The sequence below is a fragment of the Passer montanus genome, unplaced genomic scaffold (assembly GCF_014805655.1).
Source record: "Passer montanus isolate IOZ18808 unplaced genomic scaffold, ASM1480565v1 scaffold44, whole genome shotgun sequence".
Lineage (NCBI taxonomy): Eukaryota > Metazoa > Chordata > Aves > Passeriformes > Passeridae > Passer > Passer montanus.
This window is the reverse complement of record NW_024369262.1, coordinates 4921123-4934455: the sequence shown is the minus strand read 5'-3', so window position 1 is coordinate 4934455 and position 13333 is coordinate 4921123.

The following is a 13333-nucleotide window of genomic DNA, read 5'->3' as shown; positions in this document are numbered from 1 at the left end:
GTCTGGGTGTGGAAAATACAAACCTGAAAAGCATCTGCAGTTGCAGATCTGGGAGAAAGGCACAGGCTGGATTGGAAGTTTAAAACCATGTGCCTTAGGGGGAACTGTTACCTAATGACAAAACAGGAAACAAGATGAAATACAGAAGGGACATACATTAATTCCTCTGAATTATTGATGTTTGTGGCCTGTAAAATGGAGATCAAAACAGTAATTTTATTATGTAAGAAAACCAATATTCATTTGAGGTTATTTTAGTAAAAATATATATTAAATTCCAACTTAAAGCTGAGAATCTAATGCCCAAGTTTTAGGCAACAGCCTTATTAATTTATCATGTTAATTATGTAATCACAGCTCCTTCCAAATCCATTTTTAATGGTGTAGCTTTTTGAGCTGTGCTAATAACAACCATCACAACAGTTGGGACTTAAACACACAGACATGAATGAGCAGTTATTATAATTTTTTTTTGGTATTTCCATACATTGCAGGTGATAAAATTGTTCTTGAAGAATTATTTTATTGCATGAAAGGGTAAATTTATACAACAGTTTGGTGCATTTTACACACCAGCAACCACAACAAAATATTGTTAAACTTTTCAATGAATACAAGCACATTACTTGCAGTGAAAACAAACCCACAGCAGATTTGCAAGAGCAGAAATGGGGTTTGCAGCTATTTCTGGCTGTGTCAGCCAGTCAGGCTCACCCTGAAAATCAGCAAATCCCACCTTTCACATGCTCATGATAAAAACCTGGGATACAATTAAAAAAAAATATGCTGGCATCCTAAACAAAGTGTATGCCAAGCTACTTTAGGGATAGAAAGGAGATTTTAGGGGACAGAAAGGAGACTTGAGGGACAGAAAGGAGAATTTAGGGATAGAAAGGAGATTTTAGGGGACGGAAGGGAAACTTTAGGGGAAGAAAGGGGACTTTGGGGGACAGAAATGAGATTTTAGAGGACAAAGGAGACTTTATGAGACAGAAGGGAGACTAGAGGACAGAAAGGAGACTTTATAGGACAGGAAAGAGACTTTAGGAGACAGAAAGGAAACTTTAGGGATAGAAAGGAGACTTTAGGAGACAGAAGGGAAACCTTAGGGGGAGAAAGGAGACTTTAGTGGGCAGAAAGGAGATTTTAGGGGATAGAAAGGAAACTTTAGGGGACAGAAAGGAGATTTTAGGGGACAGAAAGGAAACTTTAGGGGACAGAAATGAGATTTTAGGGGACAGAAAGGGGGCTTTAGGGGAAGACAGGAGACTTTAGGGGACATAAAGGAAACTTTAGAGGAAGAAAGGAGACTTTAGGGGACATAAAGGAAACTTTAGAGGAAGAAAGGAGATTTTAGGGGACAGAAGGGAGATTTTAGAGGACAGAAAGGGGGCTTTAGGGCACAGACAGGAGGAGCTGGAGGGGCTGCAGGGTGCTTTAGGCCTGGCTGAGCAGGAGGAGCAGCACGAGTGCTGCTGATTCCTCCTCAGACATCAGCCTCAGCCTGCTCTGAGTGCAGCAGGAAAATCTGCATGGAGATCAGCCCTGCCCTCTGGCACGAGATCCTCATTATTTGAAGGTTTGTTTTCATGGGTTTTTGGTTGTTTTTACGTGTGCAGGGCATTTTAATGCCTTCCTACAAGGCTGTTTGCAGCAGCCCGTGGCTCTGCTTTGTGCTCCAGGGTTTCACCTCCATGCTGGCCACAGAAATATTTTCCAAAATTCCCTGTAAAAGTGGTGGATATTTCCTAAGAAAAATAGTGGGAGGTTTTTTGACCTGCTGTAATTTGCTGTTGATAGGGGAGATAGGACGTGGGGGGGTGTGTGTCCCTCTGTTTGTGGCCTGCTTGCAAAAAGGGTTTGTGCTCATGAAAGGATATTCTTGCTAGCTCAGTTTTATAGGGCTTTTATAGTTACATAAACAAATGGAAATGTTTTTATTTCTGGGTTTCTTTAATTCAGTTGTAATCACAGCGAGACAAAATATGCCAATGCTCCCCTACCAGGTTTTCAGGCCAGACATTGCCATGTGGGGTCTCTAAATGCACAAGAAATTAAAAAATGAGGCAATTCAAACTTGGAATAAAATGGAATCAATGAGAAGTTTTTGATATTAAATTACTTTGAGGGGTATGTAAGGTAAACAAACATTCAAAAGTGAAAAGGAAGATAAAAACACATTTACCAGCATTCAGAAAACCCCAGTGAAATATTTCTTTTGAACATATGGTGAAGCCTTTGCTTTGTGCAAATGGCAGAACCCCACTGAGTTCAGTGGGGCCAGAATTTGTACCCAGGTAGCTCCTTCCCATCATCACACACAAATATTGTGCTGAACACCAGCTTGGTTGAGGTTGGCATTAAATAATTAAAGTCCTTTACTTATCTGTCCCATTAGTCCTGATGAATACACAGCATTGATCAGCAAAACTCTTCTAAGACAAAACAGAATCTAAATGTCCTGGTTTCAGTTCTGGAGGGTTCTGTAGCAGCAAGCAATAATGAACAGAGGAGGGAAGCAGCCAGACCTACAAAAGAAATGGTATTTTAAAAGGACTCGTTTTAGGGGGGAAAAAAAAGGGTTTGCCTTTGTACACAAAGAGCTCTATTCATTAAAAGAAGTTTTTACAAATGTGGTTATTTCAAATAGTCCAAAAGTGTGAAATACACTTAAAATGAGTCAAATTTGTGGGTTTTCCTATGGGTTAAATATGTGCCATACTAATAAAGCTCTCCTCACACCTCTTCCTCCCTCGGAGTCTTTGGCCTCATTCTGCAGGATGTTTGGAGTGGAGGGAGCTCAGCAGCTCCCTGAGGGAGCCTGAGCCCTGCAGATGCAGAGGGATGTGCAGGAATGCTCAGGGCTGCACCCAGGGAGTGCCCAGCACACAGCACTGAGCTGCTGCCAGGAGAGATCCAGGAGAGACCCCAGCACTGAGCCAGTCACAGGCACCAGAGACAGCCAGCAGCCTCAAACAACCAGGAATCAGAGATATCCAATAACCTCAAACAGATGAGAAATCAGAAATGTCCAATAACCTCAAACAGATGAGAAATCAGAGATATCCAATAACCTCAAACAATCAGAAATCAGAGATATCCAATAACCTCAAATAGATCAGAAATCAGAGATATCCAATAACCTCAAACAGATCAGAAATCAGAGATATCCACTAACCTCAAACAGATCACAAATCAGACACACCCAGCAGCCTCAAATAGATCAGAAATCAGAGACATCCAATAACCTCATACAAATTAGAAATCAGAAAAATGCAGGAAACTCAAACAAATCACAAATCAGAGACACCCAGCAACCTCAAATAGATCAGAAATCAGAGACATCCAATAACCTCATACAGATCAGAAATCAGAGACATCCAGTAACCTCAGATCACAAATCAGAGACATCCAATAACCTCAAACAGATCAGAAATCAGAGACATCCAATAACCTCAAACAATCAGAAATCTCCAGCAACCTCAAACCTTCTGCCAGGCAGCCCCCAGCAGGCCTAATTTTAAACCAAAAATTGCCTGAATTCTGTGTAGGTGCTCAGACCTCGTGTCACTGCACAAGGTACCAAGCACCTCTCAAGTACATATAAATATATATGTGTGTATATACAAATATATCTAAAATTATATAATTAATATATAATATAACGTGTCTTAATATCAATATGCTAATCATGTCATTATATATTATTATATAGCAATATATGTGCTATACCTAGTATATATAAAATGATATCTATATAAATATATTATCTATAGAACTATATAGAAACTACAATACTACATGTTAATTAATCGATAATAGTTATATAATTATATAACTATTATCGATTAATTAACATGTAGTATTGTAGTTTCTATATAGTTCTATAGATAATATATTTATATAGATATCATTTTATATATACTAGGTATAGCACATATATTGCTATATAATAATATATAACATTTATCGATTAATTAACATGTAGTATTGTAGTTTCTATATAGTTCTATAGATAATATATTTATATAGATATCATTTTATATATACCTAGGTATAGCACATATATTACTATATAATAATATATAATATATTAATGTGTTATTATATATTTATATTAATTATAATATTATTATATATGAATATAAATATATATAAACACACATGTATGTGGGGTCAGAGCCCCAGCATCAGGCACACCTCACTCCTGACTCTGCTGTTTCATGAAGCTGCTTTCTGCAGGAGTGCTGTCCTTCATTCCTGGTTTTAAACACTTCCTCTGTGTAAAACCCACATCAGCAGCTTGTCCATAAAACCCATCCCTGCCTCAGGTTTGGTGAATGTGCAGGGCAGCATTCCTGGGGAGCCCAGAGGAACCCAGCAGGATTTACTGGCAGCTCCTTCCGCCTTCAGAATCTGATGGAAACCTTACAGGACTGATCTGCCAGTGTGCCACCCTGCCTCACTGCTGGAGGAAAGCTTCCAGCAGCTTTGGAATGACACAAAGGTGTTAAAATCTCATTATTTATAAGTAGCCAATTTCCAAGCTTTTGTCCTTGCAGTTTCAGCCACCAGTGATGTGCAGAAGTTGGGATATCAGTGTTCAAATAAATATGTTTCAACCTATTTGCAGCAGTGTAACTCTGCTGTCTGTTGTTGCACATGTCAGTGACACACCTGAAAGGTGACATGACATCTCCAGGGTGGTTTAGGTACAGAAAAATCAGACGTTCTGGGAAGCATGGCTTAGATACAAAAAAATTAAAAGCTGAATCTCTGCTGTAGCAAAATCCTCTCAAATGTTCATAGCACTTGGTTTAATGTAGCAAGAAAATGCTCAGTCCATTACTTAGTTCACATGCACTGACCCAAGGAATCAGAATGATATTTTGTAAAAGAATAGGGATAAAACCACATATGTTCCAGCCTCGTGGTATTGTAGCACCCTTCACTAAGTACAGATTTCCTTTGCTTCATCCAGCAGCAGAGAAGGAGAATTTAACAGCAGAATAATCTTCCTGAACACCAAAAATTAATAAATTTTTATTTATTGCTGTATATTTATGTCAGGAGAGATTAATGGAGGATAGAGCCACGTGTTTCCTGTACCCAGTTGTGCTGTCTAACAAACAAAGTCCAGAGCAGGAATCCCAGAGCAGGAGTGATGTCTCACCCACTGCTCCAACTCCCTGGCCCAAAGGAACACAGAGTTCCAGGAGAGCCTCTTGGCCAGCAGGACATCAAACCTGGGTGTCCCAGGTGACCCTTTCCTGATGTTCTGGGATGGGACAATGTTGGGGTGACCTCCAAAGCTGCTCTCTGGATGAAGCTGAGCCCATGAAACCCCAATTCCTGCCCTCCCTGTCCTTCAGCCCTGCCAGGGCTTGGCCAACCCTCTCCGAAGGAGCCACGGTGGGACCTTCTCTGGATTTAGGCACCATCAGGTATTCTTTGAGCAGAAGATGAATTTCTCCCCTCAGAACAGAACATTTTGTTGTGACAAGTCCCCATCCAGCCTGGAAGGTGTTTGGAACATGGGGAGGTGAAAATGGGAGCAGTTACAAGAGGTTTTGTTCAAAAACATTTTTGTAAACGTTAAATAATCACGCTGTGCCAGCCACTGAAATTGTTTCCTTTCCACCAAGCTCACGCAGTGATTTTACAATATTAACAAAGCCACAAAAAATCTGCCTGAAATAGCAGCAGTAACCCTTAAAAAAATCCTTAAAAAACCCTTCACCTGAGGGGCAGTGCCCAGGAGGGTCCTGCCTCCCTCTGTCCTGCCTGTGGAGCCATTCCCAGGCTGCCTGTGCACTCACAATTAATCACTTCTGCTTCCAATGATTCCCCTGCCTCTGGAACTGAGCTTTTCAGTGTTCCAGCCCATTTGTAAATACATCAGCTCACACCTCAGTGTTGTACTTGGTACCAAGATACCATCTAGAGCTAATCTGATCCAGGCAGGCTGCAGCACAGCTCCTTCCCATCCTCAAAAGGTGCTGGGCCAAAAGTCGTCTTTTAAAGCTGCAGTAGGCCTTGTCCTGCTCTGGAAGCTGTTCCCTCCCCTTTTTGGCTCTGCAGGACCCACTCCAGCCACCATTTGACTTTAATCAGAGCTGTGAGTGAGGTCCAGAACTCGTTGAAAGCTCATTTATCCATCCCAGTTCACTCCCTGCATGCCCAGTAGCACTTTTCTGACAGAGAGGTGCTGGGAATGGCTTGGTTTCCCTCAGAATCCATCTGTGGTACACCACTGTGTGCAGCCTGTGTGTTTATTGGATTCAGAGAACTGATTTTTAACTGGAAAAAACTTCTGGGAGTCTAAACAGTGCCCTGGAACTGGGATTGTGGCACAGCTGTGGTGACTGCAGCTCTGCTCACACGAGCACCAGCAGGGATGGCACCTCTCAATTCAGCAGAGCCTCGGAGGCTCTGTGGATCCTGGATTATTTCCTGGACCTTTAGGACTTGGATTGACCTCCAAGCTGTTGTATTTTCAGTTTCAATTAGTTGTGCAAGCTGGAGTAAAGTCAGAGTAAGTACACAGCATCACACACAGCAGGGAGATCACCTGAAATCTTGCTGCAGCTCTGCACTGAAAGAAATTTAGAATTTAAATTGCTTAGTGCAAGAAAAAAAATCACCCCTCAAATCCATCAGCAAAAGTTTCTGCAAATGCTTGGCCTTTAAAATATGATTTCCAGCACTTGAACCTGTACTTTGATACTGCCCCAAGCAGCTGCTGTAGTGGCTGCCTGCTGCACTGGGAAAATCTCCTCACTCCAAATCAGTTATCTGCAAATTCTATGCTTCATCTGAGCCACATAATTAAAGAAAATTTCCAGGGATTTCATTGGTAAGACAATACTTCCAGCTTGTATTACTCTGTTACCAGCCATAATGATCTCCAAATCCTTCCATAGCCTATCCATCATTTCAGTTACATTTCCTGCTCAGAGAGGATGACTTTTCTGAATCAATTTCCCACCTTTGGAAATCCCTGTGTCTGCCAGCAGTCACTCTCCCTGCCTGAGCCCAATTTATTCTTTTCCAGCCCACCTTGTCCAACAACTGCAGCCTGAGAAAGGGGACTTGATTCCATTTCTTTCCCAGATCCCAATTCAGAAAGTAAACTGACCAAATCTAGAGAAAAGCTTGAAGCTTTATCCTCATTCCTCTGGAGCTCAGCACTTTCAGCTTCATGTCCTCACATTCCCTGAACTGATTGAGGAACATTCCCCAGACATTTCTGAGGCTCTGGCCTGGCCAGCCTCAGAGCAGATTTTATGGCCAATTTCTTCATAAGTCTAATATTAAACTGAACTACTTCCTTTCTTTTTTTCCCAGCTGCCAATTTTCCTTGTTTCACAAACGAAGATTATCACTTTTCCTAATTGTACAGTAAGGCCAGGGATCAGATCAGGATTGCCCCTTTTCATCATTCATTTTCCAAGCAGGAGTTGAGTTTCAGGATTTGGCTGCCAGGAGCTCCAGTTTCTGCCCACCTTTCCAGCCATTCATCAGGGCTGGGCTTTGAAGAACATGCTCCTCCTGAAGCCCAGAGCTCAGATGGAGATGGTTTGTTAGCTTGGAAGTTGATTTAAAATATCCCACCACAATTATTCTTAAATTTCAAATTATAAATTTGGTTTTGGTCCTAATTTCTCATCTCACAGAGATCACTGGCTGACAATCCTTTGTTGCACCGTGGGCTTCAAATGAGACCTAAGATTCTTTGATTTGGCTCCAAAATGAATATTTTAACTTATATCTTCATCTGCCCCAGACTTTGCTCCTTTCTGCCATTTTCTGGGAAGCTCTGTGGGTGATGGCAGCCAGACCTTGGGGTCTGTATCCAGCCTTCCCACCCGGCCTGGGAATGTTCTAGATGTCCCCTGAACTTTCTTTCTTATCACAGGTCTCAGTCCTTCCAAAAAGGGCTTCCAGATGTTGCAGATTCTTGTTGCAATTACATCTGGCTACCTTTGATTTCTGAGTCCTGCAGAAAACAAGGGACTTCAGGAAAAAAAAAAAAAGAGAGAAAAAAAGAAGCAACAACTTCTCAGATACTGATGTTTAAAAACACTGTCTGGATGTTCTGAATTAATATTGTGTTAGAAGAAGCCAAATGGCTGCGTGCCAGGGCTCAACCCAAGGTGTATTTTTATGGCAAAGCTATAAACCCACAAAATAAGTGGTTTATAATGGAAATTCTGACACACTTTTAATATTAAGAGCAGAAATGTAGTGCTTGTGGCAAGTGAGTATTTGACAGCTGCAGTGCTCACCTGGCAGCTGCAGTGCCTGAGCCATCCCTCCTGAAGGGAGGATTGGTTCCTCCTCATCTCATCCTGCTCCAGCCCTGCTCAGCCACTCATCCCGGAGCCTTTTCTGCCTGAGTGCAGGGAGAAGCAGCTCTGGGCATCCCAGAGCTCAGCCCTGGCTCCAGCAGAGCTCAGCAGCTGCAGGGTGGGAGGGTTCCTGTGCCACTGCTCCTCCTGAGTGCCACTCACCACAGCAGACAGAGCCAGGAGCAGCCGTGGCACTGAGCTGCCAGTGAAACCCAAATCAGCCCTGGAAACTTGGTACCAGTGAAACCCAAAACCAGCCCTGGAAACTTGACACCAGTGAAACCCAAATCAGCCCTGGAAATTTGACACCAGTGAAACCCAAATCAGCCCTGGAAACTTGACACCAGAGCTATGGATCAGTTCTGGAGAAAGGAGGAACCCTGAGCAGTATTTAGGATACTCTTATCAGATCATTGATAGGCTGTGATAATAATAGAAAATATTGGCAACAATGAGAAAGGGCTAAAATGAATTTCATAAGGTTGAAATATCAAAATGAACACTGTACCTAAAGCACTTTAATTTGGGAAAGTCAAGGGGGAGTTTTAGTCCCACGGGAATGTTCCAAGTGGTCACCTACATTAGCAGGCTCCCATCAATAAATCATTTCTAACATATAAATATATAAAGGGAAAGCTGGAGGGAGAATTAGATCTGTTCAGCTGACAAAATCAATCCACTGGTGTGTGCTGGCTCTGATCTGCTCTGTCTCTCTGCCATGTATTAAAGCTGAGATTTCCAAATATAATTCAGGGGTTCTGGATGTTTTTGCCATCCCAAACATTTTGATTTGCAGTCACATTCTTCAGGAAACCCCAGAAAGGAAGGAGTCAAGGTTTGGCTGCCAGAATGGAAGCAGAGACCTGTGTACACACACTTGTACACACAGCTTGAACTTATTTCATACTGCACACAGCCCTTGCAGAGAAAGGACTGTGAGCAAAGGGAAGGAAACCTAAACAGCTGGCAAATAAACACAGGGTGATGGATTCAGCTCCCCAAGCAGCATGAATGCTTTCCATGCCATAAATTAACTTCTAATGCACAGATTAACTACAGCAGCAAAGAACAATGCAGAAGCCTTTTAAAATAAAACTAAGAGAGAATGAAAACCAAATCACACGTTACTTAAAAATAATCTGTCTGGAGATGAATTAAAACATTTGTGACTCTGAAGCAGAATTCACACCTTTATTTCCAGCATCTTCAATTAACACCTCTAGGAAATTTAACAGAGTTAAATGAATGTTCTGCTCTTAGACTCTCCTGAAGGCTGGAGGCAGTTGGTGTGCCCCAGGCTCTGCTTCCCTGGACCCAGCTCTGATGCTCTGGTGAGCTGAGAACAGCATCCATGCATCTGGAACAAGAGCTGGAGAGTTCACTTTGATTTTTCTGAGCTCAGGCTTTGCTTTATGATTACTTTCAAATATCTCTTGGTGATTCCTTGGGTTAATTTTAAAATATAAATTAATGTTAGTTAGTTTAATCTCCATTTGGGTGCTGTTGGAAAGGAGCCCCAGCATGGTTTGAAGCCCAGCTGTGCCTTGCAAAGGAGGAAGAGGAAGAGGATTGACAGCAGCTCTGGTTGCTCCCTGCCCAGCCCTGCAGTCTCCAGCAGCCCCAGTGCTTTCCTTGGAGAAGCTCCTCTCCTTTTATTAGCTCCTAGCTGCTTTTCTGGGGAAGGAAATCAATGGAAACTGGATTTCTCAAAATATTTGTTTTGGTGGAAAACAAAGATAGCCCAAGAAAAGTACTTCAGGCAGAAATCTCATGACTGAAAAATTAGACTGGTAAGATTTTAAGACCAAGTTAAAAGTTATGGGTTTTCTTGGGTTTACTTTCTTTGGAAGCAACAGAAACCTACAAACTCTTTTCTGGGACAACAATGCTCAGGACCCTTGAGGGTCTCAGCATCACCTTCTGGCACGATTTAAATCAGGAGGATTTTCATAAATAATTTTAATTATTAGACTTCAATAATTTAGATTTCAAGACACATACCCAACATCCATCCCTGAGCTGTAAAAGGTTTAACAACTCAGACCCCTAGAGTCCAAGCAACAGAAGAGCTCCAATATTCCCTCTATGGCATCCAGCAGGATGTGGAAAGCTGGAAGGTCAGTGGAAAAACTCTGTGCCATAGGAACTCATTTTGTTCCTTGGGGAAATCACCAGGGGGAAATAAAGGGATGGAGGCCACGAGCACAAACACAGCCCTGAGCAGGGCGTGCAGGGGGGAGGCTGGGAATTTGGATTTTGGGAGTTTGGGATTTTGAGAGTTTGGGTGTTTGGGGTTTTGGGAGTTTGGGAATTTGGGATTTTGAGAGTTTGGGAATGTGGGGTTTTGGGAATTTGGGAATCTGGGAATTTGGGAGTTTGGGATTTTGGGAATTTGAGAGTTTGTTCCTTGGGGAAATCACCAGGGGGAAATAAAGGGATGGAGGCCACGAGCACAAACACAGCCCTGAGCAGGGGGTGCAGAGGGGAGGCTGGGAGTTTGGATTTTGGGAATTTGGGATTTTGAGAGTTTGGGAATTTGAGAATTTGGGAATTTGGGAGTTTGGGCATCTGGGAATTTGGGAGTTTGGGATTTTGGGAACTTTGCTTTGCCCACTCACAGCACTGTGCAAACCCCATTTACCTGGGCATTGCACAGGGAGCAGATCCAGCACCTGGGAATGTGTCCCACAGAGCCTGGGGGGAGCTGGGGACCCCTAAAACCCCTGGGACAAAGCTGAACGTGATCCTCACCCCTGCCCAGACCTGGGAGAGGTTGGGAATGTGTCCCACAGAGCCTGGGGGAGCTGGGGACCCCTAAAACCCCTGGGACAAAGCTGAACGTGATCCTCACCCCTGCCCAGACCTGGGAGAGGTTGGGAATGTGTCCCACATAGCCTGGGGGATCTGGGAACCCCTAAAACCCCTGGGACAAAGCTGAAGGAGTCCCTTACCCCTGCCCAGACCTGGGAAGGTGTGCCAGGGCTGGAGCTGCCGTGGTCCTGCAGGAGCAGCCTTGGCCCAAACCCCAGTCTTGGGGGACGAGGTCGCCCTGCCAGAGGCAGAATTGGGGTTTTGTTGAGCCCCTTTTCCCTGTCTGCAGCTGAGGGGAGGAACCCCAGCCCTGGCACAGCGAGCACTTGGCTCGCCCAGAACACGGGAGGTCCTTTCCTCAGAGCAGAGGACAAGCCCAGGAGTAATTGTGAAAATAAATACTGCAAAACTTGGCTCTCTTTCTTCACCTCCACAAAAAGGAGCAGTTCAATCCATAACCTGAGCTTCAGACTAACTTTTATAAATTATTTCTCCTCTGCAGCATTTCTTTGATCTTTGTGTATGAAATACTTCAACTTTCAGGGGAATCATAGTCAATGTCCACTCTCATTTTAAAGTATAATTTGTGGCTTCAGTATTTACAATGTTATTTTGATGAAACAGAAAAAATATAATTCATTCAATATTGTTTATGTCTGGTTTGAAGTCCCAGATGTTACAAATTGAAGTTGAGATATTCAGATTTTTCACATCTTTTGGAATTTTAAACTGTGCCTATATGGGAAAAAATTTTTCCCTTTCCAGGGCTCCTTCCCTGAATGATCTCCTGTTGATTTCAGCATGATTTGGCTCCTACCTGACAGCAGAATACAGAAATTGGCTAAAAGTAAATTCTGTATCATAGTAAGGATTATTTTGCTTTCTCAGTAACATTATCCTGTGAGTCTATACAGTATAAACCACACAGCAAAGGAATATTTATATATGAATTATTTCCATACAAAAAGGAACTGATTTTTCCTATCAGTGTAATATTATTGTAACACATACATGGGGCTGTCTGAAAAGATGAAATCTGAGGTACAAGGTGGGAGAAACCACTTGGAGCTTGGATGAAAGGAAAATAAAGAGCTGGAGGATGTTCATGGGCTCTAAAACAAAGCACAGCAGTAATTTAAACAAGGATTAATACAAAATAAAGTTTATATTGACAGAAATATTCCCTAATATAACACATGCCATTTTATATGTAGTAATAATTAGGAAAAAAAAGATTGGGAAAGAATGGGAGCACATTTTCATGTTTTCCTGTCTTATTTATGATTGTTTTTAAAAGATTAGATAAATTGCACTACCTTTGCTTCCCTTAGGAGGAATATCTCAGTTTGAAAGGACAAGCTCTGCAACACCCCTCATGCAAACAAGGACTGGCCAAGGAGAGAGCAGGGTCCTTTTTGGGAATCACTTCACTGCATCCCCTCCAAAATAAAACCGGCTGAGAAAATAGAGAATTCCTTCAGGTACAAACCCGTGTTTTATTTGTACCAGCATTCATCTCATCTGTTTTGGACAGCCAGAAATGCAGAAGGACATCTCCAGAGCCCAGAAGGGAGAACAGCTCTGAGGCCACGTGAGCCTTTGTCACCGGAGAACGAATCCTCCCAAGAGGCACCAACAAAATTAGAACTAGGTGGCAAAGATAAAGCCAATTAGATGCTTCTAAAGCACAGCCCCATCCCCTGTCTCTGCTCCTTGCCAGCACAGCCCCATCTGGAAGCGATTGCCAGGATGCTCCTGGCGGGTGCCGCGGTGCCCGGTTCGCACCGTGAGGGCCGCGCTCCCGGCCCGCCATTTCCCGGGATGCACTAATGTGTCAGACTTGTAAAACTGCTCTTAGAGCTGCACTCCACTTAGGGAAGGAGGAAACTCACTTTAAATACTTAAGGCTTTAATATCTAGTCCATTACTCTGCAGAAAGGTCTTGTAAAGAGTCAATTATGGGATACTTCTGATTCGATCCACATGCAAGGGAAATCCGCTCCTTTGCCTTTAAAGCTCGGGACTAAGTGTCCTGTTTAAATAATTAGTGACACTTTTTCTTTGATCAAATTGATTCACATTGTTATTCTTTTATGTTAATTTAAAGCTTAATCCATGTAAAATCCAAGACAGATCTTAATCCATCATTCAGAGGGCTTTTACAAAAAGGC